Source organism: Oncorhynchus gorbuscha, unplaced genomic scaffold (assembly GCF_021184085.1).
Source record: "Oncorhynchus gorbuscha isolate QuinsamMale2020 ecotype Even-year unplaced genomic scaffold, OgorEven_v1.0 Un_scaffold_2091, whole genome shotgun sequence".
Taxonomy (NCBI): Eukaryota; Metazoa; Chordata; class Actinopteri; order Salmoniformes; family Salmonidae; genus Oncorhynchus; species Oncorhynchus gorbuscha.
In genome coordinates, this window is record NW_025746684.1 from 64,873 (window position 1) to 75,478 (window position 10,606).

Below are 10,606 nucleotides of genomic sequence, written 5' to 3' on the forward strand. Positions count from 1 at the left end.
CAGACTACTCTGAAACGGAGATAACCCGGTAGCAGACGAAGGAAGCGAGTTGTGAGCGTATTCTGCCCAGGGGAGCTGTTCTGCCCAAGACGCAGGGTTTCTGAAAGAAAGGCTGCGTAGTATGCGACCAATCGTCTGATTGGCCCTCTCTGCTTGACCGTTAGACTGGGGATGAAACCCGGAAGAGAGACTGACGGACGCACCAATCAAACGACAGAACTCCCTCCAAAACTGTGACGTGAATTGCGGGCCTCTGTCTGAAACGGCGTCTAACGGGAGGCCATGAATTCTGAACACATTCTCGATGATGATTTGTGCCGTCTCCTTAGCGGAAGGAAGTTTAGCGAGGGGAATGAAATGTGCCGCCTTAGAGAACCTATCGACAACCGTAAGAATCACAGTCTTCCCCGCAGACAAAGGCAGACCGGTAATGAAGTCTAGGGCGATGTGAGACCATGGTCGAGAAGGAATGGGGAGCGGTCTGAGACGACCGGCAGGAGGAGAGTTACCCGACTTAGTCTGCGCGCAGTCCGAACAAGCAGCCACGAAACGGCGCGTGTCACGCTCCTGAGTCGGCCACCAAAAGCGCTGGCGAATAGACGCAAGAGTGCCTCGAACACCGGGATGACCAGCTAACTTGGCAGAGTGAGCCCACTGAAGAACAGCCAGACGAGTGGAAACAGGAACGAAAAGGAGGTTACTAGGACAAGCGCGGCGACGCAGTGTGCGTGAGTGCTTGCTTAACCTGTCTTTCAATTCCCCAGACTGTCAACCCGACAACACGCCCATAAGGAAGAATCCCCTCGGGATCAGTAGAAGCCACAGAAGAACTAAACAGACGGGATAAGGCATCAGGCTTGGTGTTCTTGCTACCCGGACGGTAAGAAATCACAAACTCGAAACGAGCGAAAAACAACGCCCAACGAGCTTGACGGACATTAAGTCGTTTGGCAGAACGGATGTACTCAAGGTTCTTATGGTCTGTCCAAACGACAAAAGGAACGGTCGCCCCCTCCAACCACTGTCGCCATTCGCCTAGGGCTAAGCGGATGGCGAGCAGTTCGCGGTTACCCACATCATAGTTGCGTTCAGATGGCGACAGGCGATGAGAAAAATAAGCGCAAGGATGAACCTTATCGTCAGACTGGAAGCGCTGGGATAGAATGGCTCCCACGCCTACCTCTGAAGCGTCAACCTCGACAATGAATTGTCTAGTGACGTCAGGAGTAACGAGGATAGGAGCGGACGTAAAACGTTCTTTTAGAAGATCAAAAGCTCCCTGGGCGGAACCGGACCACTTAAAACACGTCTTGACAGAAGTAAGAGCTGTGAGAGGGGCAGCAACTTGACCGAAATTACGAATGAAACGCCGATAGAAATTAGCGAAACCTAGAAAGCGCTGCAACTCGACACGTGACCTTGGAACGGGCCAATCACTGACAGCTTGGACCTTAGCGGAATCCATCTGAATGCCTTCAGCGGAAATAACGGAACCGAGAAAAGTAACGGAGGAGACATGAAAAGAGCACTTCTCAGCCTTCACGTAGAGACAATTCTCTAAAAGGCGCTGTAGAACACGTCGAACGTGCTGAACATGAATCTCGAGTGACGGTGAAAAAATCAGGATATCGTCAAGATAGACAAAAACAAAGATGTTCAGCATGTCTCTCAGAACATCATTAACTAATGCCTGAAAAACAGCTGGCGCATTGGCGAGACCAAACGGCAGAACCCGGTACTCAAAATGCCCTAACGGAGTGTTAAACGCCGTTTTCCACTCGTCCCCCTCTCTGATGCGCACGAGATGGTAAGCGTTACGAAGGTCCAACTTAGTAAAGCACCTGGCTCCCTGCAGAATCTCGAAGGCTGATGACATAAGGGGAAGCGGATAACGATTCTTAACCGTTATGTCATTCAGCCCTCGATAATCCACGCAGGGGCGCAGAGTACCGTCCTTTTTCTTAACAAAAAGAACCCCGCCCCGGCCGGAGAGGAAGAAGGCACTATGGTACCGGCGTCAAGAGACACAGATAAATAATCCTCGAGAGCCTTACGTTCGGGAGCCGACAGAGAGTATAGTCTACCCCGAGGAGGAGTGGTCCCCGGAAGGAGATCAATACTACAATCATACGACCGGTGAGGAGGAAGGGAGTTGGCTCGGGACCGACTGAAGACCGTGCGCAGATCATGATATTCCTCCGGCACTCCTGTCAAATCGCCAGGTTCCTCCTGAGAAGTGGGGACAGAAGAAATGGGAGGGATGGCAGACATTAAACACTTCACATGACAAGAAACGTTCCAGGATAGGATAGAATTACTAGACCAATTAATAGAAGGATTATGACATACTAGCCAGGGATGACCCAAAACAACAGGTGTAAAAGGTGAACGAAAAATCAAAAAAGAAATAGTCTCACTGTGGTTACCAGATACTGTGAGAGTTAAAGGTAGTGTCTCAAATCTGATACTGGGAAGATGACTACCATCTAAGGCAAACATGGGCGTAGGCTTGTCTAACTGTCTGAAAGGAATGTCATGTTTCCGAGCCCATGCTTCGTCCATGAAACAACCCTCAGCCCCAGAGTCAATCAAGGCACTGCATGTAGCACCCGAACCGGTACAGCGTAGATGGACCGACATAGTAGTACAGGATCTAGATGAAGAGACCTGAGTAGTAGCGCTCACCAGTAGCCCTCCGCTTACTGATGAGCTCTGGCCTTTACTGGACATGAATTGACAAAATGTCCATCAAATCCGCAATAGAGGCACAGGCGGTTGGTGATCCTCCGTTCCCTCTCCTTAGTCGAGATGCGAATACCTCCCAGCTGCATGGGCTCAGTCTCTGAGCCAGAGGAGGGAGATGGTTGCGATGCGGAGCAGGGAAACACCGTTGACGCGAGCTCTCTTCCACGAGCTTGGTGACGAAGATCTACCCGTCGTTCTATGCGGATGGCGAGAGCAATCAAAGAGTCCACACTGGAAGGAACCTCCCGAGAGAGAATCTCATCTTTGACCACTGCGTGGAGTCCCTCCAGAAAACGAGCGAGCAGCGCCGGCTCGTTCCAGTCACTAGAGGCAGCAAGAGTGCGAAACTCTATAGAGTAATCCGTTATGGATCGATCACCTTGGCATAGGGAAGCCAGGGCCCTAGAAGCCTCCCTACCAAAAACTGAACGGTCAAAAACCCGAATCATCTCCTCTTTAAAGTTCTGGTAATTGTTTGAACAATCAGATCTTGCCTCCCAGATAGCTGTGCCCCACTCTCGAGCCCGGCCAGTAAGGAGTGAAATGACGTAAGCAACCCGAGCTCTCTCTCTAGAGTATGTGTTGGGTTGGAGAGAGAACACAATATCACACTGGGTGAGAAAGGAGCGGCACTCCGTGGGCTGCCCGGAGTAGCAAGGTGGGTTATTAACCCTAGGTTCCGGAGGCTCGGCAGGCCAGGAAGTAACAGGTGGCACGAGACGAAGACTCTGGAACTGTCCAGAGAGGTCGGAAACCTGAGCGGCCAGGTTCTCCACGGCATGGCGAGCAGCAGACAATTCCTGCTCGTGTCTGCCGAGCATGGCTCCTTGGATCTCGACGGCAGTGTTACGAGCGTCTGTAGTCGCTGGGTCCATTCTTTGGTCGGATCCTTCTGTCATGCAGGTGAATGAGGACCCAAAAGCGACTTGGCGAAAACAGAGTCTTTAATCCAGTAAAGTAAATCTACAATCATAAAACATAATTCCACTCGTAATGACGAGAACAGACTGGAGACTCGATCAAGAACTGCAGGTTGCCTCGGGAAGGCACTTGAACGTAGCAGACTCAGACACCTGCTCACCACGCAGCATCCGAGGGAAACACGACACGACAGGGCGATACACAGACACAGCACGGTGAACAATAGACAAGGATCCGACAGGGCAGAAACGGAAAACAAGGGGAGAAATAGGGACTCTAATCAGGGGGAAAGATAGGGAACAGGTGTGGGAAGACTAAATGATTGATTAGGGGAATAGGAACAGCTGGGAGCAGGAACGGAACGATAGAAAGAAGAGAGAGAGGAAGAGAGAGAGAAAAAGGGGAACGAACCTAAAAAGACCAGCAGGGGGAAAACGAACAGAGGGAAAAGCAAAATGACAAGACAATCTAAGACAAAACATGACAGTCAAAGGTGCCACGGAATTAGGTTGAGTGCATTGCCGGAATACCTCAGTTGGGAGAGTGTTAGACTGAAGATATAAAGATCCCTGGCTCGATCTCGGGTTTCGGCATCTGTATTTGTTCTTTCTTTTGTCATGTTTGTCATTTATTATCATGTCTTGTCCCTGTGCTCCCCATGCTATTCGTTTCCCTCTGCTGGTCTTATTTGGTTCTTTCCCTCCTATCCCTCTCTCTCCCCCTCCCTCTCTCACTCTCTCGCTCTCTCTTCTCTCTATCGTTCCGTTCCTGCTCCCAGCTGTTCCTATTCCCCTAATCATCATTTAGTCTTCCCACACCTGTTCCCGATCCTTTCCCCTGATTAGAGTCCCTATTTATTCCTTTGTGATCCGTTCCTGTGCCGTCGGTTCCTCGTATTGTATTCACCATGCTGTGATTGCGTTTCGCCCTGTCCTGTCGTGTTTTTGCCGTGATTGTGTATCACCCTGTCCTGTCGTGTTTTGTGCCTTCATCAGACGCTGCGTGTGAGCAGGTGTCTCAGTCGACTACGGCCTGCGCCTACCCGAAGCGACCTGCAGTCTGTGGCCGCTTCTCCAGTTGTTTTTCCCCTCTACAATCTAGAGGATTTCTGTTATTCCGTTTTGAACATTAATAAACTCTGTTTCTGTTAAGTCGCGTTTGGGTCCTCTTTCACCTGCATGACATCTTTATGCTCTGGCTTCAAGGAAACTTTCCACAGCTTTGTTTGTGGGCCTCAATGGTGTGTGCTACGCTGCTCCTCTGAAAGTAAGTAATGTCTTGCTTTTTCATCTGAAATTTTGACATCAGTGTTACATTAAAGTTGCTTGTCATTGCTACATGACAGTAGGTTGTCGTAAGACAAGGCTGCATGAAGTGTGAACTGCAGCTTTCTTGGATCCACAAAAAAATGTGTTTTTGGGGAATGCGGGCATCGATCCCACTACCTATAGCATGCTAAGCAAACACAATACCAATTGATCAAATTCCCCAGCTGTTTGGAATTGCCACAAGGAGCAACCAAGAGTGTCCAGTCTTGTCATTCTATGCTGTTGGTGGACTTGTTAGTTTGCGCTCCAGCACTTGCAGAGGCTCGGTGCATCTCAACAATTGTGCTCTGTAGCCAGCGGCCGGTTAGCTCAGTTGGTTAGAGTGTGTGATACGCTGCTCTCTGAAAGTAAGTAATGTCTTTCTTTTTCATCTGACATTGTGACATCAGTGTTACATGAGAGTTTCTTGTCATTGTTACATGACAGTTTCTTGTCATTGTTTACATGACAGTAGGTTGTCGTAAGACAAGGCTGCATGAAGTGTGAACTGGAGTTTTCTTGGATCCATAAAACAATGTGCTTTTGGAGAATGTGGGCATCGATCCCACTACCTCACGCGTGCAAAGCATTTGAGCTAATTCCCCAGCCGTTTGGAATTTCCGCAAGAAGCAACCAAGAGGGTCCATTCTGGTCAGGATATGCTGTTGGTGGACTTGTGTGTTGATGTGCCAGCACTTGCAGAGGCTTGGTGCATTTCAACAATTGAGCAAAATAGCAAATGGCCGGTTAGCTCAGTTGGTTAGAGTGTGGTGCTAATAACCCCAAGGTCATCTGTTTGATCCCCATACTGGCTATTATGTACATTTTCAGTGTCAAAATTATGAGTCACATGCATGTGAATTTTCAAGGGTGCCACAGAATTATGTTGATTGAATTGCCGGAATAGCTCAGTTGGGAGAGCGTTAGACGAAAGATCTAAAGGTCCTTGTTTGATCCTGGGTTTCGGCATCTGTATTTGTTCTTTCTTTATGATCTGGCTTCATAGAAATGTTCCACAGCTTTGTTTGTGGGCCTCAATGGTGTGTGCTACGCTGCTCCTCTGAAAGTAAGTAATGTCTTGCTTTTTCATCTGAAATTTTGACATCAGTGTTACATTAAAGTTGCTTGTCATTGCTACATGACAGTAGGTTGTCGTAAGACAAGGCTGCATGAAGTGTGAACTGCAGCTTTCTTGGATCCACAAAAAAAATGTGTTTTTGGGGAATGCGGGCATCGATCCCACTACCTATAGCATGCTAAGCAAACACAATACCAATTGATCAAATTCCCCAGCTGTTTGGAATTGCCACAAGGAGCAACCAAGAGTGTCCAGTCTTGTCATTCTATGCTGTTGGTGGACTTGTTAGTTTGCGCTCCAGCACTTGCAGAGGCTCGGTGCATCTCAACAATTGTGCTCTGTAGCCAGCGGCCGGTTAGCTCAGTTGGTTAGAGTGTGTGATACGCTGCTCTCTGAAAGTAAGTAATGTCTTTCTTTTTCCTCTGACATTGTGATATCAGTGTTACATGAGAGTTTCTTGTCATTGTTACATGACAGTTTCTTGTCATTGTTTACATGACAGTAGGTTGTCGTAAGACAAGGCTGCATGAAGTGTGAACTGGAGTTTTCTTGGATCCATAAAACAATGTGCTTTTGGAGAATGTGGGCATCGATCCCACTACCTCACGCGTGCAAAGCATTTGAGCTAATTCCCCAGCCGTTTGGAATTTCCGCAAGAAGCAACCAAGAGGGTCCATTCTGGTCAGGATATGCTGTTGGTGGACTTGTGTGTTGATGTGCCAGCACTTGCAGAGGCTTGGTGCATTTCAACAATTGAGCAAAATAGCAAATGGCCGGTTAGCTCAGTTGGTTAGAGTGTGGTGCTAATAACCCCAAGGTCATCTGTTTGATCCCCATACTGGCTATTATGTACATTTTCAGTGTCAAAATTATGAGTCACATGCATGTGAATTTTCAAGGGTGCCACAGAATTATGTTGATTGAATTGCCGGAATAGCTCAGTTGGGAGAGCGTTAGACGAAAGATCTAAAGGTCCTTGTTTGATCCTGGGTTTCGGCATCTGTATTTGTTCTTTCTTTATGATCTGGCTTCATAGAAATGTTCCACAGCTTTGTTTGTGGGCCTCAATGGTGTGTGCTACGCTGCTCCTCTGAAAGTAAGTAATGTCTTGCTTTTTCATCTGACATTTTGACATCAGTGTTACATTAAAGTTGCTTGTCATTGCTACATGACAGTAGGTTGTCGTAAGACAAGGCTGCATGAAGTGTGAACTGCAGCTTTCTTGGATCTACAAAAAAAATGTGTTTTTGGGGAATGCGGGCATCGATCCCACTACCTATAGCATGCTAAGCAAACACAATACCAATTGATCAAATTCCCCAGCTGTTTGGAATTGCCAAAAGGAGCAACCAAGAGTGTCCAGTCTTGTCAGGCTATGCTGTTGGTGGACTCGTTAGTTTGCGCTCCAGCACTTGCAGAGGCTCGGTGCATCTCAACAATTGTGCTCTGTAGCCAGCGGCCGGTTAGCTCAGTTGGTTAGAGTGTGTGATACGCTGCTCTCTGAAAGTAAGTAATGTCTTTCTTTTTCATCTGACATTGTGACATCAGTGTTACATGAGAGTTTCTTGTCATTGTTACATGACAGTAGGTTGTCGTAAGACAAGGCTGCACTTTGACTTTATATAGTGCACCAAGCGATAGTTTCTCGCTTACGACCACACCGGCCTGACCACGCCCATTTTTTGGGATTGAGGAAGTGTTTGGAGGGAGTTGGTTGTTGAGTTGGAGAAATACATTGTTTGCTGTTTTGAAGTAAATCTTTTATTTTTTGGTTGGTGATTTTTGTTAAACAATTCTTATTGAAGAATTTTCCCCTAGCAGCTTGCGCTGTTAGGGGAAAGGTTTTTTTCATTTCCTTAAAGGAAGTTTGAAAGACCAAACCGACTTGTAAAGAAGCATGAATGTGAGTAGGAGATTGGTTTCTGATTTGGACCGAAAAGTGGACGATATGGCTTCGACTACTGGGAAGAATTCAAAAGGGGAAATGAAGACTGACAGAGGTGCTGCAGGAGAAAAGATGGCTGAGCAACGGGCTGTTCCCCGGGTGTTTGAAAGAAGTTTAACAGTGGAGGTGGTTTCTGATTCGGACCGAAGAGTGGACGATATGGCTTTGACTACTGGGAAGAATTCGAAAGGGGAAATGAAGACTGACAGAGGTGCTGCAGGAGAAAAGATGGCTGGGGAGCGGGCTGTTCCCCGGGTGTTTGAAAGAAGGTTAACAGTGGCGGTGGAGATCATTGGGGAGGACAAGATAACGATGATGGAGCTTCTACGGGGGATCAAGGAGGTACGCGGTTTGGTGGTGGGGTGTCGTTTTAAAACGAAGAATAAATATGAGATAACAATGAGTCATGCCAAAGGGAAGGAGAGACTTATGGATGGATTTAAAATTAAAGACTCATGTGTAATGGCGAAGGATTTGTCACATGATGAACTGGTGGTGTCCTTTCTGAATTTACCGACATATATCTCAGATGAGGATATAATAAATAAATTGGCTGGATGGGGAGTCACAGCAGTGTCTACAATCAAGAGGAGAATGTGGCCTGGAACGGAAATTGCAGACGGTACGCGTTTCTGTAAGGTACGATTTACAAACAATGTCCAATCGTTGCCATATTCGACGACGTTTGAGACTCTGGAGGGGGCTGAATATTTCAGGGTTATACATGACAGGCAGGTGAAAGTGTGTAGGCTTTGTATTCAGCCTGGTCATGTAGTACGTGATTGCCCTGAATTTAGGTGTTACAAATGTATGGAGCAGGGGCATTATGCACGGGAGTGTCCTGAGAGAAGAAGGAGATGTGAGGAATGTGAATCATTTAACTGTATATGTGGTGAAAGGGTGGGTGAAGAGTTTGAGATAATGAATGAGAGAAGCTCAGTAGATGAGGAAGAGAGTGTGGAGGAAAGTGAGCTGGGAGAGGAGAATGATATGGAGGGGATCAGTGGGATAGATGAAGGGGTGAGAAATCGTAGCAAGTCTGCAGAGATGGGGGTGACGGAGCTGGGATCAAGTATGGACAGTGCGGTAGAATGGTTAAATTCATCAGAGGGTGTGGTGGGAGAAGATGCGAGGTGTGGAAGAGCTCAGATGGATTTACAGAAAGCTGAGTGTGGCAAGGACCTGTTATGCAGGTGAATGAGGACCCAAAAGCGACTTGGCGAAAACAGAGTCTTTAATCCAGTTTAAGGAAATAGCAATACTCCTAGACAAATCGGAGCGGTAAATAAAGCATAAAAACAATTTCACTCGTAATCACGAGAACTGACTGGAGACTCGATAATAAACTGCAGGTTGCCTCGGGAAGGCACTTGACCGTAGCAGACTCAGACACCTGCTCACCACGCAGCATCTGAGGGAAACACGACACGACAGGGCGATACAAAGACACAGCACGGTGAACAATATACAAGGATCCGACAGGGCAGAAACGGAAAACAAGGGGAGAAATAGGGACTCTAATCAGGGGAAAAGATAGGGAACAGGTGTGGGAAGACTAAATGATTGATTAGGGGAATAGGAACAGCTGGGAGCAGGAACGGAACGACAGAGAGAAGAGAGAGAGGGAGGGAGAGAGAAAAAGGGGAACGAACCTAAAAAGACCAGCAGGGGGAAAACGAACAGAAGGAAAAGCAAAATGACTAGACAATATAAGACAAAACATGACAGGACCCATGCACAGAGCCTATAATGGAGGAAGTACAACCTGACGGGACTATTCAGAATGTTAAGCCTATTGAAGATCCTCGTGGAGAGGGGGGCTCCTCTAGGGAGGTGGATACTGCAAGAGATGACGCTCGCAAACGTAAAGAGTCTGAAGAAGAGCTGATGGAGGAAGAGAGGGAGAACATACAATCTCTGCGGAGGGATAGTAAAAAGAACATGATAACCAGGAGGAAAAAGAAGATAAAAGATCAATCCTGATGGATTCGATTCATCCCCTCTTTATAGTCATAATGTTGAGAGTTGTATCTATTAACACCAATGGACTTCGTAGCAAAGAAAAGCTAGAGCTGGTGTTGGAAGCCTTCTCTGCGGATATATTATGTCTTCAGGAGACCCATTGGACTGAGCCGTATATGGAGAATGTAAGGCAGAGATGGAATGGACTAATGTACGTGAGTAATGGTGCTGTGCGGGCATGTGGGGTAGCTATTTTGGTAAAACATGATGTTGTGTCTAATTTAAATTTGTTATGTGCTGACACTGTGGGTCGAATGGTGGGAGTGGGTTTCACTTATCAAGATGTGGAGTACTCGTTGTACAATGTCTATGCTCCTAATAATGAAATTGAGAGGAGGGTTATGTTTTTGTCTATGGGAGGATTATGTGGGAAGAACTGTTTGCTTGTTGGGGATTTTAATGTATGGATGGATAGGCTAGATGCCTCAAGTAGCGCACATTTTAGCTCTGACTCATCTCGGGGAGCGCTATTAAGGCTAATGCAGGATGAGGATTGGGTGGATATATGGAGGGAGAGGAATCCAGATAAGCGGGTGTTCTCTCGAAGACAAGTGGTGAGGGGTGAGCTAAAGCAGTCACGTATAGATT

General features: G+C 47.2%; 2 non-coding genes across 2 annotated transcripts; both read left to right on the forward strand.

Annotated features, from left to right (window-relative positions):
• Window positions 1–5,870: 5,870 nt before the first annotated feature.
• trnaf-aaa lies at window positions 5,871–5,942 on the forward strand. The gene has a single exon. It is a non-coding gene; the product is annotated as a tRNA-Phe (tRNA).
• Window positions 5,943–6,978: 1,036 nt separating this feature from the next.
• trnaf-aaa lies at window positions 6,979–7,050 on the forward strand. The gene has a single exon. It is a non-coding gene; the product is annotated as a tRNA-Phe (tRNA).
• The last annotated feature ends 3,556 nt before the right edge of the window (window positions 7,051–10,606 follow it).